The sequence below is a fragment of the Apus apus genome, chromosome 9, assembly GCF_020740795.1.
Source record: "Apus apus isolate bApuApu2 chromosome 9, bApuApu2.pri.cur, whole genome shotgun sequence".
Lineage (NCBI taxonomy): Eukaryota > Metazoa > Chordata > Aves > Apodiformes > Apodidae > Apus > Apus apus.
In genome coordinates, this window is record NC_067290.1 from 6094581 (window position 1) to 6113852 (window position 19272).

Consider the following 19272-nt stretch of genomic DNA (forward strand, 5'->3'; position numbering starts at 1 on the left):
ATTCTGCATTACACTTAGTTAAGAAATTTGGAGTGTGTTCTAAATCTTAAAAATGTGGTTATCATCTCTGGCTGAGCAGCAGTTTAGTCTTCTATTTGGTATGTAGGCAAGGTAGCTGTTGCTATCATTAAGTGCAATAAAGCTGCATGGGATTAAGGCAAACACCTGTGTTACAGCCTCTATTCCTTTTGGGGTGAACAGAACTCTGGCCCTGTTCTGGATTTCTGTTTTGATTTTTGTGTTTTACTATTGCTGATTTTTGTGTGTGTGATATTCACATATTTAAAATACGTGTTTGTTTTAATAATACACGCCTAGTGCCTTCACTACCTTGATATTTTCTTCTCCCTCTTGATATGATGAAAACCAAACAAGTCAGGCAACTTTTTCACAACTTGAAACTGGGCTTCCTTGGTTGCAGCTTCTCAGGTGGCATTCGGATGTGCTGTGGCACATGTTTAATAAAACTGTTTGCAAAGCAATTCTAATGTTCTGTGATGATGGAGAGCATGCAAATAAATAGTTACACAACACAGCATTGCTCTAGTTTTCCATTAGGAATAAGAGAGGTGAAAGAAGTCAGTATCTGATCAATGGTAAAGGACCAAATTGGTAGAAAAAAGGCATTTTGAACAGGAGTATTTGAGATTGTATGGGACAGTAAACCAAATAGATAGAAACTAGAAAAATGGGGTTGAGTGTCTTTTTTGTTTCAGTCTGCTTTCCAAAGGGCATGGGTGCCAGAGCTGAGCAGATGGAGCATGTCTGGAAGGACAAGGGGCATGGAAGAGGAATTTCAAGGGCAGAGAAGGATTTCCTTTCTAGAGGGAAGCTGAGCTTGTGCAGGTTTCCTTTGTGATCTTACTCTGTCGCTGTTGATGCGATGGAGCGCAGCCATGTTTGCTCTACAAGTACTGAAAGGCAAGAACTTCTTATATTAAATGCTAATTTCTAATTTCTAAAAATAGGCAATTTCGTTACTCGATTTTTCAAAAAGCTGATGTGTTTGTAAATAAGTTGTGTGTCAATTTAATTTGACACTATCTCATTAAGAAGAAACCCCTCCTTTTCTCATTATAATTAATTATGGTTTCTTGCTGCTTAAGCTGTTACACTGACCAGATTAAATAATGTAATTTGATTTTTTTTTTTCAAAATAGTTTTTCCTTGGTTTTTTTAATATATAATGAGGGCAATCTAAGTGAATGGATATTTTGAGGGGAAAAAGGCTTGCTAGACTCCTATCAGTGTTATCTTGTATTCATTTCATATTCCTCTAACTATCACAATGAAACTACTTCATTGTGTAATTTCTGTGCGTCTCCTTTTGCCATTTTCAACCCCCATTCTAATACTCACTTGCTGTTGTATCACAAAAGAATCAAGGGACCAGTGTATTTGCATGAAGAACATTTTAAATTCTAATGTCAAGGGTCATTAGTAATTTTTGTTGTTATATCTATAGAGCTCAATTTCTGCATACAGGAAAGACTGTGGGATAGGATTTATTTTTTTTTGGAAATCAGTTTTCTAGATTAGCCTTTCACTTTCTGCAACTTGCCAACTGCAAATTACAAAGAATATTAAGTCAAAATAGTTCATGTATATTTGAATATTCTGCATCTGTTATCCATGAGATTTGTTTTTCAGAACTGGTGTTGTCTTAAAGGTTTCCCATTATTTATACTCCTTCTATTTTTGCAATCTTTTTTCCTTCAGTCTTAGTTTTCTGATTGCATGTTTTTCCTTGAAAATTACCTTAAACCTTTTTTTTTTTCTTCTGAAATTATAAACCAGGCAGATATACACTTGCTTATTTGAATTAGAACTGTTTTTCCTTTTTTTTCCTGTTCTCAAATGAAATTAGACATTATTTAGTTAATCACTAAAATGAGCTGCATGCACAAGAACTTGAATTTACTATCATTACTGTATTTATTAATAACATCAACATAACCATGGAGGTCAGTTTGTCAGTGGCATGAATAATTATAGATTCTGTAGTTTGGAGTAATGTTAAAGATAATTAAAAACAACTGTGCTGTTCTTAAGAAAGGTGCAGGGTGATCTTAAATTCATTGATTGTTGGTTGGAGCCAAGCGCTGTGGATTCCTCCTCCATGTTGCTGTTAAAGGTTAACCTGACTTATTGTTCCATGATTTATCTGCCTGGTTAACTGCTGTGGCTTCTAAGCAAGTGGATTGTAATTTCCATGTCAGCTGAATAATGCTGAAGCAACATTCAGCACAATGTTTGGTCATCACCTTGGAGCATTGCTCCTGTCATGGACTGACCCTTACCATACTTCTGTGTTGGAGCAGGCAGTGGATGTGTACTAAGGCTGGCTGTAGAGCCACTGACTCTTCTTTACATAGAGAAGCTGATATCTTGCAGTTTGCCTAGATTCAGAGCCAAAAACAAGAGAGAAACTCATTTTTAAATAAAAGCTAGATTAAAGTGTCTCTGAGAATAAACGTTTGGATTTAAGTTTTTCTTATAAGTTTAAAAATAAAAATCCAAGAGTAAGAAAAACCAAACATATTGGAAGTCTTCAGCATAGCTTAGCAAGCAGGAAATTTAGTAAGTGGTTCTGAGTTAAATATCTACTTCTAGTCTAATCTAGACACTTTCCATCAAATGGAAAGTAGTGTATTGAGAATTAATTGACCTTAATTACTTGTGAAAAATCCCAATACACTCTATTTAACCTATGTATTAACAATTGGGTGCTGACAAGTTTACTAAACATAAGAGGCAGAAGAGAAGTGAATTTATAGGTAAGCAATGACATTTTGGCAACTTAAAGAAAAAAAATATAAAAAGATGTATATAATACTTTCCATTGCTTCACTGTGAAGTGGATTAGCATGTTTGTGTAGTGGACAATCATTAATTTGTGTTGTAAAGATTATGATATTAGGCATTTTTCTTATCTACAGATGATATTACTGTTTTGCTTGTTGCATATGTAAATACATCACAAAGAACTTGCTGCACTTAGCTACCATTTGGAATTCCATTGCAAATAAAGACATGTTCTGCCTAATGTACTTGGCATTGTGAAGAACAAGAGTTCTAAACTATAAATAAACTATAAATAAACTATAAATAAAAGCATACATTTTTTTTCTGAAAAGTGAACAGTACAAATGTTATTTAGTTTAAAATTGGCTGAAGTTATAGGAAGATCATAGGAATGCTTAGCTGTGATTTGTGGAATATATATTTAAGAACCCAGTGTCAGACTTCAAAATATGAATTACTAATTTGAGGGCCAATAGTGAGAAGAAGATATTAGTATGAATATACTCTAAATAAATTAGGAGTTCATTATATTTGCTTACTCTGTAATGGAAGAAGCTAATATCCAGTAGAAATGGCAAAGCTTTACTTCAATCTGTGGACCAGTATTCTTTATGGAGTTACCACAACTTGGTTAGTTTAGTTTGTCAGAAGATATGGATGCTGCTTTTCCTTTTAGTATAATTCTACTGCATGACAAATTTCTCAGTTTAGAGTAACAAATAATTGAATGAACAATTCCTGTCCCCTCACAGCAATTTCTTTCATAAAGAATAATCTACAGAGTTTCTTCTTGGTAGAATTTCTTAGTGTCCTTAAAAATGACTTTCAGATCCTGTTCTGTGGAAAGATCATCAGTATGAACTCCTGTGATGGGTGGAGCCCAGCATGGTGATAATAAACCACTTCAAATATTAACTAGTAATAATGTATGTTAATTAATAATAGCTTATTCTAATATCATAGTATCATAAAAACATAGGGGTAAATATCACACTATTTTACTTCATTAAGAGAGGGCCTGACTGCATTGTGATTCTGTGAAGCTTGGGATTTTGGCTCAGAAGGATCAAAGAACGTGCTGTTCTCTTCAAATGCTGAACAAAAATAAACCCACTATATCATGCTAATACTTGACATTTTTCTTCCTGAGCTAGAGTACTCTTATCAGAAAACACATCTGCCTTCATGCAGTTGGAAGCATAGGAAGACTCTCTTCATATTGATTGTTTTTTTCCTTCCTTGTTACTGATTGCAGAATTTGTTTCTTGAGAAAGAGAAAATAATAAGCTTTCCTCTTTATTTACTGCCCGAACATTTGGACTTCTCAGGGTTTCCACTTCCAGAGAATTCCTCAGAGTACTTTGATAGTGTTCTTGAAGTAGGCATGATGTAATTAATGGCACAGGTAGAAGTTTTACTAACTTAAAAGTAAGAAGAAAAGAAAAGGGAAAAAAAAAACCCACCAAAAACAAAACCAGAAAATTCATTATTACAATAACTTTGCATACACAAGGTTCCTTCTTATTTCAGAGGTCTTTGGTGGATTTCTTTTGAAATCAATGTACTCTGGATCAAACAAAATTATTTCCCTTCCATTTCTTCTTTCCTCCTGCCTGAAAAGTTCCCCCATTAGTAATGATCTTTATGTGGTTTTATATACATCCTACTCTATTTGAGCAAAGTACTGAGCATCTTACAGAGCTGCCTTGGGAAATTTTATCAGCATCAGGATAATATTAAGAGGAGGAATCAAGCAATTAATTTATTTCAAGGTATGATCAGCATATCTGGCTAGGTATTAATTTACTATGTGTAGCAAAATTTCAAAGCTAGTTTAGACTATGTGGAGTAAAATCATCCTATTTTCAAATGCATGAGAAGAGATTATTAAATTCCAGATTCCAGTGTAAATTAGCTTCTAAACATAGAGGTCTGCAGCTTCAATTGAATCAAAGAGTGGTTCAAAGTGTTAACTATTTGCTGATGGCTCTGCTTGGTTCATTTCTGGAAATGATATCTCACTGGGGTTGTGCAATTTACAGTATATAATGGATGAATAGTTTGGAACTTTATCTATAATTCTTTGGCTTTATGTTTAAACAGTTCATAAACTCTTGATATCCTTTTTTCCTTCTTGAATTCATTAGAAGAATATCATAAAGGAAAGCTAGCCCTGTCTTGTCTTCATGTTTTATTATTTAGAAAATTGCATGGTTATATCAATATTTTAAACCACTGTAATGTAATAATTTAAGGACTTCAGGATAGGAAGAAAATACAAGTCAGTCTTTTGTTGAGTCTGTTCTGTTAGGAAGAGCTAAAATGGACAAATTCATCAAATGCCTGATGGATAGAATGGTTACCTTGTTAAGGCTTAGAAAGCTAATCTGCCTGCCTTTTGCAGCTCTTGCAAACCGTGTAACACTGTTACCATAGGCAGGCCAGCTGCTTGCATATGATACAGGGCAACTCAGTATCATTGTAATCACAAAGAATTCTGCTGACTTTCCAGTGCAGTGGTTTCCCTTTCTGTGCCCTTTTGTTAGTCCTTACTTTGCTGTCACGTTCAACATCTCTGATTCATTTTGATTGGCTTAGATTATGAGAAATATCCTCCTTCATGAGAACAGCTGCACGTTTAGGACAGCATTCGATCTGACATCAGTAATTTGAGATGCTTTTTAGGGAGAATACCTGTTCCTTTTGTGTAGTCCATCCTTTTTGCCCTCCTACTATCCGCAGCGGTCATCTTTGATCGTTGCCTAGCAGATCTAGTTCTGGTCCTCTAAATAACTAAAGCAATTTCTAATAATTCAAAAATTATAATAGGAAATCCTAACACACCTTCACTCTTTCCACTCTGTCTTTTGGTTCTAGGTTTTCTCAATGGCAACATACAACTTTTCTGGTGATTAGTCCTCTGTGAACGTGGTTTTATGGGTCTGTGCTTTCTGCTTACTTCCAGGCTGCTTCCTACTCTTTCAGATAATAAATAATGCAGTAGAGTTAAAGTATAGCCACCAAATCTTAATCTAAATGAATGCTTTTTCAATATGGATAAGTGAGAAGGAATGAGCAAATACTGAAATATGAAAAAACAGCAACAAGAAATGTTCAATTTAATTATTCCCTTTGAGTACACCAAAATAGAAATTTGTTAAGCATAGAATGCATAATCTGTGTTCCTGTGAAAAGGTTTACTTCAGTGGTAGATAATATTTACAAGCTTATGGGTAGTAATCAACATTTTGAAACTTCTTGACACTTTCAATTTCCATGTTCCTTTCATTAGTGTTCCTTACTTCTTTAAAAACAAAACAATAAAAAAGCCTCCAAAACCCAAGGGAAGCTGATTTTGTCCAATATGTGACATGTTTCCAACATCAGCACGTTGGAGACAAGTCTTGTTCTGTGGAAGCAACTCTTCTTCAAATATCCAGCTGTTGGTGCATAAGTACATGTCGTTCAAGCAAAGGATGTAAAGAGTCAACTGTGTTTTTTCAACATTCCCAGAAGCACCTGCTTTTGCAAGGCAGTAGTTTTTGTCTTGGTAACACCAAGTGTGAGCTATTCAGTGGCTTCTCTGATCTCAGTTTTTCCTTCTGGAAGTTACAGTGGGGCAAAGAATCTGTATTATTAAGAAACTGAGAACAAGACCTAAGCTTGGCATGTTTTCCTTGGTTCCAAATTGTCTGTCTGTTCAGAGATACCTGCATTTCACCGAAGAATTTTCACTCTTTACCCAAAAGCAGTAGAGCTCCTTACTTTTCCCCCCCCTCACTCTCCTTGAAATTCTAAACTGCTGGGAAGCAATGTGAATAATTGATACCTTTTATTACTCATTGTTCATTGCTCTTGCATAAAGAAAAAAAATATCTTTTGTGGTTTTCTCTCCTGTGTACTATACTGGCTTTAGGCATGCAAAAATTAGCAGCTGCAGACACTACCATATCTGAAGAGGTTTTCCATTTTCTGACTGACTTGATGGACCTACATTTTTAATTAACAAATCAACAAGCACTAGTGTGGTAGTAGTAGAGCTTAGGAGAAACATAATCAGCCAAACTCATTTTAATGAGTGAAATTACTCTAGAGATTAACCTGGCTTGATGTAAAATAAAAGTGCTAAGAAAAAATAATAGATATTGCACTTCCCTTGGAAGATACAGCTGTTTTCCTTCCAAAATGTTTTAGAAGCAATTAGAATTTAGATGTTACAAACTTCTGTGCTGGGAGCTAGTCAATATTTGAGGTTTATATCCAGCACAGATTTGATGTCAGATGAACTATAAAGTGCAACATTGCAATTCTTCTTTTCAAATGTATGAACACTAGTTCTGGTTCCAGATAAGTTCATCTAAAAAGATCGAGGAATTAATTTTACAGGCCAGCTTGAGACATTCCTACTGGCATGTACTAAAACCTGCTCAGTGAAGGGTTTGCAGTCGGCTGTCACGGTATTTTTAATACATTTTAACTTTCCTTTGGCACAAAGATATTCTAGTGCTAGTAGGCTTTGTATTTTCATGTAAATAATAGGATAAACATGAAGCTGTGTAGCCTTGGAAGTAGAATAAGGAACAGTGTCATATGTAAATTCTGTCTTGAGCTTTGTTACAGTTAAGACTTTTGCCATGTTACTTATCCTTTTGTGCCTTGTTCAGTAAAAAAGGGGTAATTACACCAGCTTAATATTGTAAAGTGTTTTCAAGGTCAGAAAAAAAATGTTGTGTGGTGGTACTGCTTTTCTAAATGCATTACTGGTAAACTTTAGTTCTGAAAACAACTTTGTTCTTTTGGGAGGAAACATTCTTAAATCTGTATCCTGCGTACAGGATTTGGGGAATGACTGTGCTTTGGGAGATTTACTGACAGCCCTGTTTAAAAGTGCTGCTACCACAAGATCAGGGGGTGATCTCTCACCCTATCACAGTGAACTAGTGACTGCTCCATTTTGCTGTTTTTGAGGGGTTTTTTTTGTAATGCTCTTTAATTTTTATTGATAGGTTACAGATTTTGAGAAGTTAATCTTTATGTGGAGTTACTCGAGCTGGAAAATTCACATTCCATTAATCATGCAGACTTTTAGCTTGTTTAGGGAGAAAATAAAGCAATTTGAAGTGTAGCTGAAGGTAGCAGGGAGTGGTTACTCCAGCTTGCTTCTATATCTGCCATCCTATTTCCTTCTTAAGCAGTGAGGCTTGTAGTGCCAAGTGGTATATCTTGGAAATAGGAGTGTCCTGTTGTTTCATTGATATGTTTATAGTTTAGAGAAACACTTTACCTGGGAACTGAAGAAAATGGGTGGGTGGCACTAACCCAAACCAGCTGCTAGTTCCAGGTTAACAGTAACATCTGAGTAAATGTGGTTAGATACCATGAAGAAATTATTGAAATATTTGTTCAGTGCTTTTCTAGATCCTGATGTAGATCAGACTGATAGTTGAGGGCTGTGATTTGAGTTAAGGCAGCAAAATTCTGTGTGTGTGAGGTCTTTGATCCACTCAAGTACTTTCTTCAGTTACTTGTCTTTTCTCCATCCTCATTTTTTAATATTATGTCTTCTAGAAGTTGGAGAAATGTAAGCATAAAATATAAAAATGTTTGAAGTTTTTAACTTGTTAAGGTCATTACCCCTCAAAAGGTACTTCTGTAAAATACTATCCTAAGCGTTAACAGAAAATGGGAAAAAAAGAAAAGACAGTAGCTAGTATAAAATTACATTTTTGGTTGCAGCAGGGAGTTTGACATAGTACTTCAGTGATTCTTGAAGTAGTAGAAATAGAATCCAAGTAAGTGTAGTGATGTACTAAAAAAATCTGAAGACATCAGAATTCATGTGGTGCTTCTTTGTATAGGGTATCCTTTGAGTAACCTTTTCTGTTTCTTACCTTATGTTGCTAATCTCAGTGTTGTAACTTGTTATTCAAAGGAGGCAGTCTCAAATACCTCCTAGGTGGAGCCACAGACATCTCCAGAGCTGTCCTTTCTAATTTATACTGTTCTTTGTTGTTGTGAAAATGGAATTGTGGTAAACTACCAGGTTTGAGTGTTTCACGGTCTTTTTACTTATGTTCAATGTCAGCAGGTAAACTATTAGAATCAATTAAAAGAACAGAAAGCAGGAACTCAGGAATGAGTTGTTTCACAGTACAGTTAGGTCTTGTTTTTCCCCAGTTTATGACCTTATGCAATAAGTAAAACCCAGATACTCAACTAAGACATATTGGAAAGAAAAGGAATGTGCACAGAAAGGAGAATGAGCAAACTTAATATGGCATAAGCAAAATGTTATCCTCACCATGCAACAATTTTATTATTTTTGTCCTAGACTTTACCAGTTCATTCTTGTCATGGGAACACAATGCTGTTATCAGTGCAGCATTCCCTAGTCTTCTTTCCAGAACACCTCAAATTCATTATTCTCTGTTAAGATATTTAGAAGCTAAATTGAGCAATGCCATTTCATTATGAATTATAATTATCGGAAAGAGGGCAAATGGCCATATCCTGAACCCTGTTTATCAGTTAATTCTTTATTACAGTCTAGCAGCAATTGCATATGCAAAGTGGAATACTAATTGCATTCTGCTTTCTGTGTAACAGTGTAGTAGTTTTATCAATGCTATTTAGCTGCGTAATGCACACAGCCCAAACTAGGGTACAGTAATAAAAATCATCGGCTTAATTTGCCATTAGCAAATCTGCAAAACAGAATTATATTAGTATTTTCAGAACAATTGGTTAATTGCAAACATCATTTGCATATTACCCTATGTTGCTGCTGTATTTATTTGTTAACATTGGTTATAATTCTTTTGTGAAGAATTTCTTATCGTGGCACATACCAGGAGGTTAGCGTCACACCATCTAGATTTTGGCTTGGTTATCTCCCTTCTTCAGGATCCTGCACTGAGCATGAGGTGAAGGTGTTCTGAGTGTTTGAATGATTTTGGTTCTTGCTTTTTTAATGGATAACTAGAGAGAAGGTAGGTGACACGACGGGTTGCTTTTTCTCATGCACTAGAAGAATTGTTTGATCTACTTTCTAGCTATAAAGTTGATTAGGTCTGAAAATGGTTATTTATCAAGGCTCATTTTTCTTGCATCTCGCTTAAGAAGAATTTTGCTGTCATAAAGGCACAGTGTTTCTGACAGTGCAGCAATTCAGCAGTTTATTCCTGTAGTCTGGTTTCATGCCTGCTTTTGTGGGACGAGTAAAATGAAAGTGGGCCCTGAAAACCCAATCAGTTAGCAAACAGAGCATGAGGCTTAATTATCCAGTCGTTGTGTGTTTATTAGGGAAAGAAGCTAGGTGGTAGTTCAATATACCTGGAGGACTAGCAGCAGAAACCTCCCTTCCCCCAGTTCATTTGTTCTCTCAGTACATAATAAGCCATGAGAGGTGAGAATTATTCATTCATGGCTAAAGCTTTGTTCTGCAAAGGTAGCTGGAATCAGATAATCAATATAATTGTTATTTGTCAGATATTATCTTGTTAGGGATTAGTTCTCTTTTGTGGACAAGGAAAAAATTATTGTTAACTATAGGAAAAAAATTACAGTTTTAAGGCTGAAATTAAAATGTGTCGGTTGTCTCTTGAAAGCAAGTGACAAGTGATCTCTTTGGATGTGTTTTTATTTGTCTTTCAACAGGCATTGCTTTCACTGTAAACTCAACATTCTCATTGTTGTCTTGTTTTGATAAAACCTGCTGGCATTCCCTGTTCATCGTCATCTTTGGTAAACTCCAATAAGGGGGAGAGAGCAACAAGAAAGTTTCCTTTTACCTTTAAGTGGTTTAGTATCTTACTATTTTAAAACTACAATGTATTAACAATAAGCTGTTAACCCAAATAACAGTAAGCTTAGAAGAAGCTGAGCGCCTAAATTATCACAGAATCATAGAATCAATTTGGTTGCAAAAGACCTTTTATATCAAGTCCAACCATGTAGCACTGCCAAATCCTCCACTAAACCATGTCCCTCAGCACAGCTACATGTCTTTGTAAATACCTCCGGGGATGGTGACTCAACCACTTCCCTGGACAGCCTGTTCCAGTGCCTGACAGCCCTTCTGGGGAAGAAATTGTTGCTAATATCTGATCTAAGCCTCCCTGGCACAACATGGGGCCATTTCCTCTGGTCCTATTGCTTGTTACTTGGGAAACCAACACCCATCTCACTACAACCTCCTGTTGCTTGCACATCTGTCTCTTCATTGACCACTGAGAACTAAACATATATGAACAGTCACAGCCTGTTAAACTTTCCTGTCTCCACCTCTCCTGACCTTAAATAGGTATCCTTTGATTCTTCTGTTATGCCTGCTCCTAGGGAATACAAGAATTTTAGTACAAACCATAAGTGCTTAGCAGGTCTAATGAGGAATTAGAATCATAGAATCATTAAGGTTGGAAAGAAGCTTAAAGATCACCTAGTTCCAGCCTCCCTGCCATGAGCAGGAAACCCTACAACTAGACCACGTTGCACAAAACCTTGTCAAACCTGGCCTTAAAAACCTCCAGGGATGGGACATCAACAGCCTCCTTGAGCAACCTATTCCAGTTCCTCACCACCCTTGTAGTGAAGAATTTCTTTCTAATATCTAGCCTAAATCTCCCCTCAGTTTAAAACCATTAACCCTTGTCCTATCACTATCTTCTCTGATGAAAAGCCTCTCCCCAGCTTTCCTGCAGGCCCCCTTCAAGTACTAGAAAGTGCTCTAAGGTCTCCCCAGAGCCTTCTCTTCTCTAGGCTGAACAGCCCCAACTCTCTCAGCCTGTCTTCATAGCGGAGGTGCTCCAGGCCTTTGATCATCTTGGGGGCCCTTCTCTGGACCCTCTCCAACAGGTCTATATCTTTCTTGTGCTGAGGGCACCAGAACTGTACACAACACTCCAGGTGTGGTCTGACCAGAGCAGAGTAGGGGGACAGAATCACCTCCCTGGCCCTGCTGGCCGCACTTCTTTTGATGCAGCCCAGGATGTGGTTGGCTCTCCTGGGCTGCTCACTGCAGTTTGGTTTTGTCAGCTAGAGAAAAGAGACTATAAAAACCAACAAATAACTTGTTAGTGGAAATAAGAAGAGAATAGAATTGTAGTTAACAAGTCAGTGTGCATCAACTTCAACACAAGGGACAAGTCCAGCTTACCTTGGCTACTCTTCCCTGTGCTTCAGCTATTCTAAAATGCCAACGCTTCTGTTCTGATCCAAGGCTGCTTCTTTTTTTTTTTTTTTTTTTGTACCAAGCTGTTTTTTTCATTGGAGTTTTATAGTTTGAAATGCTGTGCCTTGAACTGCTGCAAGCTGTTAGTTGCATGCCTGTATTCATGTTTTGCTTAGAATCATAATATGTCCATAATGCCTTACATCTTCTATCATGAAGCATATGCTCATAGTTTTAATGTTGCTTTCCCTTAGCTTCAGACATCAGTTTGCTCCTGACATTACCTCCCTCTCAATGGAGTTAGCAAGCAATGACATCAGCTATATTAATTCTTTGTCTGTATTCTTGCTCTTTGATAACTTACTAATATTTTTTTCCTTGTTTGTCATCTTGGAGAAGTTGCAGTAGCCTGGAGATTTCAATTTCTTCATGTGAAAAGTATATATTTAAGAGGAAGGTGAATAAGATGCAGAAAACTTTGCCCCTTGAGCCTTACAAAATCTAACATGAGCCTTAGAAAATCTAACATGTAATTGTGCTGAAGTTGTACTTCACTTACTCAGAATTTAGTTAACTTGACTGAAATTGCTTTGTTTTTCCATCCTACTTTTTCTACTCTAATAAGCAGAATGAAGATTGTTACTGTTGCAATATGTGCACTTTCTGCTAAACCACATGAACCTGCAAATCTTTCTGCTAAGATTTGAAAAGTAAGACATTAAGGGGAATCAGAGAAAGGGTACTGGCTGGTCAAGAGAAGGTTTATCCAATTCAGTCTCATAGTTAGGCTTATTAGACTTCATGTCTGCTTCTTTGGAAACAGACACTTCAATTTGTTTTTATCTGCTGTGGCTGTAGACTTAGAGTACACACATTTAGCAAAGAAAATGGTCTGTCTTCAGTTTATGAATTTAATCTGGGTGTTTTTTTTGCAGTGTTATGACATGTGTCTTTGTATCTTTGTATCTATCAGGATTTGGCCTGGAAGTAGAGATGACCACTTGGAAAGTAAGTTTTCTGAGTTTCATCAAAGCTGTCCCACATTAGGCCATCCATAAGAAATGAGTCCTGGGAATAGAAGTTTAAAATGGACACATCATTAATTATTAATATTAAACATTTATTAACAGGAGTCTTCTGATATTGAAGTAGTCTGATATTTCTACTTGGGCTGCTAAATAAATGTGTGAGATTTAACTTCAGTTCCAGAGAAGGGATTTGACAGTATAATGTGGGTGAAAGTAACCACTAAAAATAAATGTTCTGCAATTCTTTTAAATCTTTTAACTCACTCTTAATTTTTGTAAGTGTTTTAAACTACAGGTTGAAATCTGGCATCCATAAATTGCTCTGAAAAAGCCAATAGATAATTCTATTACTGTTTGGGTTTTTTTAAAACCTGAGCAGCATGCAGGGTTTGTGAAATAAAGGCAGGTTACTGTTCTTGTTCTAACATTCCCATTTGCTGATACTGTTGATGCTTGTGCCCTCACTCCTTACACTCAGCTGATAATTTGTCTTTTTGTTTAAGTGTGTGTTCAAAGGCCAACATTTTTGTGGTACTGAAGCCCACAATGTTAGGACTATGGCACAAGAGCCCCAGTGTCATTCTGTCCTTGGGGAGAAAGGACTCTGCACAGAATAGCAGAATAAATTTGTGCTGTTATGCAGGAAAGGGGTTTTCTACATGGCAGATTCATAGATTTGGGAAACACAGATTGTGCCAATTAACATACCACTATATTTTTCAATATATAGATAGAATGCAATGCAAGTAACAGGCCTGGATTTTAGAAACTTCACCTTTAGCACAGGAAAGTAAGGGTCTAGATGTATCAAATCCTGAGGCATAAGTTTCTAAAAGAGACCGAGGAGCTACAATAAATATTTCTCTAGTTAGAACAGAAGATGATAAAGTGGTGGTGGTGTTATTTTTTTGTCCATGTTTGTTGGCTAAAGATCAGTGATCCTATAAGGAACTGAAAATGGCAGATGTTCAGCAGTTAACACTGGGAAGTCCTGTTTTCCTCTGTGAGCAAATGACAGTGTTTCTGCACAGAGATTCTTCCCATTTGGAGGCATCCAGAGGACTAATTGGCACCAAAAATAAGTTTTGCCTGATTATAAGAGAGTGCCTTTTAGATAAGTTCTACTACATCTGTTTTCTGGGCACTGGAATAGGTAGGTTTTGATTGATTAATATTTTAATTTTGGGGCCAGATTTAAAAATAAAATAAAATAAAAAATAAATTAAGCCTAATATGTCCTCCTATGAGCTGAGTGTAATTTTCAGAACTGTTCAGTATCCAGTAATGCTCATTAATGATCATACAGGTCTTGTAAGGAAGCGTGGAAGGTAATTTGTACGTGGAATACAGCTGGAAATAGATTTTAGCATGTTCTTTAGTAAGGAAATAAACTTGCATTATAAAAATAACCAAACCAGAAGAACAGAGGCATGGCTAGTGTTTAGAAGAAGCTGCAAGCACATTCAGTTAATAGCTACATGAAACGCAGAAGCATGAATTAAAGCGATACCATAACTACAAGTCAGTTTGGGCAGGAAATGAAAAAAATGCAGATTGTAGGGTCTCCTTTGGCCTTTTCAGTTTTCACATAAGATTATGTGGTCTTTTGTGTAGTAGTTTTAATTGTTAGTAACTCTCTTCCAAATTGCTTCAAGAAGAGCCCAGGAAAATTAAATCTCTGTCTTCTGGTAATGCCAAGATACTGTAGCCAGTAGATAAAGGTCTGACTTTGCCCATACAGTTGGTATGTTGGTAAGTCTGGAAGTATTCCTACTGGAATGAGTTTGACTTCTAGTAGTTGTCACTAGGTAGTAGAGGAAGTCTCTGTCTTCAAAAGCAGAACATTTCCAATGCTGGAAGCACATACACCTGTGCCTACGTGCACATGCCTGGTAAGCTGAACTCAACAACCACTGCTGTCACATCCATTATTTATACATACATAAAAGTAGTAATTTTGTCTTAAACACAAACCTTTTAAAAGTTAAATATAAAGTTAAAGGATTTAAATGATCTCTTCTCCTTTTGTGCCCCACTGCCCCACAGTCAGCCAGAAACACTTACAGTTGCTTTTCTTGCAGCTTAATTTATAGGTTATAAATCACTCTGTTCATAACTTTTGCTTTGAAGTCTAACTTTTGAACTTTAATATACACTACGATACTGTGTTGTTACACTGGTGAACAGTTGGCTGAGACAAGGTAATATGATTTTAAAGCTGTTTGCTCTTGCCTGCTTTAATAAAAAAGAAAAATAGCAACAGAAAATGTGACTGAAGTAGGTCGGAATGATCTTAAGGCAAGATGATACTGTTACCACATGAGAAACCTTGTTTCAAGTCACATGGGACTATTGGGAATGCTCTTCCTGTCTGTAGCCTTTTAAGGTAAATAAACCATCATGTTGACTAATGTTTTGTATTTCCTTCCACTTGTCTGTGTATTCCCCTTGTCTGTTTGTTGTATCTATTCAGATTGGAGACAGTCTGGGGCAGAGATCATGCTGCTTTTTCTCTATGTAATGTAGTGACTTTAGGCATTTGTTTCAGTTCTGAATGTAAAAATGTTTAATCCCACCTTATAGGTAGGGGCTTCTTCCTAAGTATAGACCCTTCAGTTTTATGCAGGATGACTCGTGGGGAGTGAAGTTTTAGGTTTATTTTCTGTTTGCTTTGAATTTACCAACAGGTGTTTTTTAAAAGTTTCATTAGCTTTGTGAAGTAAAATGAGGTTTTACTTATTTTTAAATTGCAACAGATAGGATACAGGGAAAGGAAGGGAATGTGGCTATGTTAATCAAAGCTGTCAGCTCTTGCTACTGAAGTGCTCGATGTATCAATTTTTAAAGTGTTTAATAAAACATAGGGAGTGTTTATCCACTTTCTAGTCTGTAGTCATCTAACTTCACTGAAGTCAAGGAAGTTGCTCATCGTGTATGTTATGGTAATGGGAAAAGAACAATAGATTCTCCTCTGCTGAAGATTTCAGCATCTGTTAAGCAGTTTCTTTTCCTAGGGTAAAGAGAAAGCAGTAGGTAATGGCCTCTGTTTAAAACTCTTGACTCACCTTTGGCAGCTTTTCCTGGCTAGCTCTGGGGTGCTATCTTTTTAATATGAATTTTGGGTCAAATTGTATGTAAACTTATTTCTGTAAATCAGCTGTGGCTGCAATTTGATTTCCTTGTTTAAGGACTGAGAGGGTAATTTTGTCTCTTGGTTTTATTGCATATTCTTTCTTTGGAATTCCATATATGTGTAGTTAAAATCAGTAAGATTGCTTGATTTTACATGAGGTGAGGAAATGCAGTGCTATCATGTTAAACTTCTGAAGTATGTCGTGTACTAAATACATAAGCAGTTCTGCTGGGTTTCCAAGATGCAGACCTTCCTGAGGTGAACTTTGGCAACTGCATAATTAAGACAGCCACAGAGTGCAGCAGTTTAGCTTGGGAAACACACAAGAATATTGGATTGTATTGAAATGGAAATGATGAGGCTGCCTGAGTATTGGCTACTATTACTACTGTAACTATAACAAGGAAAGGAACTCTGCAGTTCTTGTGGATGAAAAATAAAACTTGTTTCACTGTGCTTCTGTAAGAGAAGATGTTGTGTACAGGCACCTCTGTAAAAATTAGTGCTGACAAGTTTGCAGGAAGAAATAGAAAAGTGTTTACAAGAAACATTTTAAAACAAATTAGAATGGAAAGTAGTTTCTAGGTCTGACACAGAAGTGGTCTGGTGAACTTTTCTTCCTCCTTCTCCCATTTATCAAAGAGATTTTTCATCATATTGCACATCTGCAGCCTTCGGAACAAATTCTGGCAAGACTACTCAGTGTCACCATGAGAAAGAGCCTTAGAGATTTCCCCGGGATAGAAAAAAGCCAACCCCTATCAATTCCTGTTTGTCAGACAGAATGGTGCCTTTAACACTCAGTAATGAAAGTTTTTATATGGGAGAGGTATTACCAACATCAGGCTATATTGCTCTTTGTGCCCCAAAAATACCACTAGAGAAGGTAGTAAAGAATAAAATGTGGCAATTGTGGAGCCCCACCAGCAGTGTTTCTTTTTGCCCTTAACTCATTTGTGTCCAGCTGAATCCCCTCCTTCACTGGCCTTATTAAGTTTCCTTAAGTTTCTGTATGTGTGTTTGTTTTGTTTTGTTTTAGTTTCATATGTTAATCTCATATGTTGGTGACTTGTTTTGCATTCTTTATCATTATGTCATAATTGACAGGGAAGAAGTAAACCAGTAGCAGCCTTTTGTCAGACTTCTCCATACAGTGCAAGCAAACCTCCTTGGTCCTTTAAAGAAAAAGGGATAGTTTCCATGGAGGTTGTGTCTGAGTGTCACTGAACTGGTAGTTTGGTGAAAACCACTAGGTCTAAATCTTTAGGTATCAGCCGTTGCCAGTCTCCAGAGATCAGATGTGGTTAGATCAGATGTAAGAAATCCAAGAAGTGCATGCATTTTCATTCACATAATTTCTCTACCTACAGAATTGTATTAAAAAAAAATATGTAAAAAAGCCATGTACCAACTGTAGTTGGTCTGTTTTCATGGAGCAATAACTTCCCTTATTTTTCTGAATATAATCTTGAATACAGAAAAAAACAATTTTCATTATGGATCTTTTAATAAATATTTCCCTTATTACAGAAAATTAATTCACATGTGACTTAGACTAGGACATAAGCATGACTGAAAAATAAATATCTGAAAATGATAAAAAAGGGAACAGATACATTTGAAGATTAGCCTGCAATGCAGTTCTGGATTCACAGCTCAGGTCTGATATGCATAACTTAAACATTTGAATATTTTGAAATTTATCCTCTCCCCTAGAGAATGTTGTACCTTTCTAATTTTTAGAAGTGTGGCAACATAAATTGAACAGAGCTCACTCTTTAGCTTTTCTTACTGTTTTTTTGTTCTTGCCTTGTGATAGAAAAGATCAAGATTTAAGCTTTGCCTAAAGGCTGCTGGTCTGTTTGCTCTTGATCTCTGTACCTGTTTCTGAGAGGCCAGAATACAGACTGTAAGGCTGGTACATTTCTGAGCTGTTCTTTTCTTTGCTTTTCAATCCCTAAAGAGTATAGAGCCTCCTGCTAAAACAGATTTTTTAATACTTTATACTGTAATAAAAAAGTAAGCTGCATTTTAGCTAGACTTCTGTTTTTAAACAAATGAAGATATACCCTGACCTGTGGTGTTTATACAGCAGTGTAACCATTATAATGGTTCTCTTCAGGAAAAGTGAGACATTTTAAATAAGGTCTTATCCTGTTAAAACTCTGCTATCATTACAGTGGGAGGATAATGAAGTTAAGTTTTAAATTCTAAAGGAGTGTAGGGTTTGTGTGTGTGTTAGGAGTCACAAGCCTTTGCTATTTTGCCTAATAAATGTGGATAATCTATTTTTCTGCTTCTTGGGAGGCCTGCCTTACTTTTCACTGAAGTGGTATTGAGCTCTGCATACAGGCTGGTTTTATTTTATGAAGCTTGGTTTTTTTCAGTCTTGGGATGCGTTGGCTTACACAGGTCTATAGGAATCGCATCCACCTTTCATCTGAAGCAGAGTTAGTATGTCCTAGCACACCCTTGCAGTAAGGCTTGCTCTGGAGTAACTGTCTCTTGGGGTTCCCAGAGACCTTTATTAGACTTTTGATAGGCCTTGCACCAACCCTGTAGGATGTGGGTATGCATTTCAGAAGTTGACAGCAATGAACTTTTGTTGTTTTTTATTTTTTTCCCCCAGAATCATAGAGCCATTATTGGAGTGGAATGTAAGCGAGCATGCTTTGATCTGCAATAAAGATAAAAAAATAGTGTTCTTTTGTGAGTTTGCATGTCCTTCCCTGAAGTTTTCAGAGCTTTTCTCTTTAGAATAGTGCTTATATTTTAGATGCTGAAGTTCAGCAGAGGCTTCAATGAATGTTCGACTGTTGTCTGGAACAGGAATGGCGCTTCTTTTTTTTTTTCCCAAAGAAAAAAGTGCCCAAGTGCATTTCTGAATCAATCTCCAGACTTGCAACTGCACTTTCTTCTGCCTAGAGAGATACTGTGACATATGGTGGTGGCAGTGGCAGCTGAATCTTTGTGAAAATTTACGACTAAGTTGTATGAATTTCATTGGGAATCTAATCTTGAGAACGACCACTGGAGATGAAAGACTACTGCTCCGTGTGCTGGTTTATACAACTCTCCCAGGATTAATTAATTTTTCTGGTACTGGTGACAAAATAATTGTACCTAGTGGTAATTTG

The 19272-nt window shown here is 36.5% G+C and overlaps 1 protein-coding gene across 2 annotated transcripts in view; it reads left to right on the top strand.

The window, feature by feature from the left end:
- The window catches only part of FHIT (fragile histidine triad diadenosine triphosphatase), a 558573-nt gene that overhangs the window by 111936 nt on the left and 427365 nt on the right, over positions 1-19272 (top strand). The window contains exon 3 of one of the 2 annotated variants that reach the window (XM_051627731.1): positions 12948-12982. The exons of the other annotated variant lie outside the window; for it this stretch is intronic. The gene's annotated coding sequence lies outside the window, so the exon portion shown is untranslated. The remainder of the gene's footprint in view (positions 1-12947; positions 12983-19272) is intronic. 2 annotated transcript variants of the gene reach the window in all.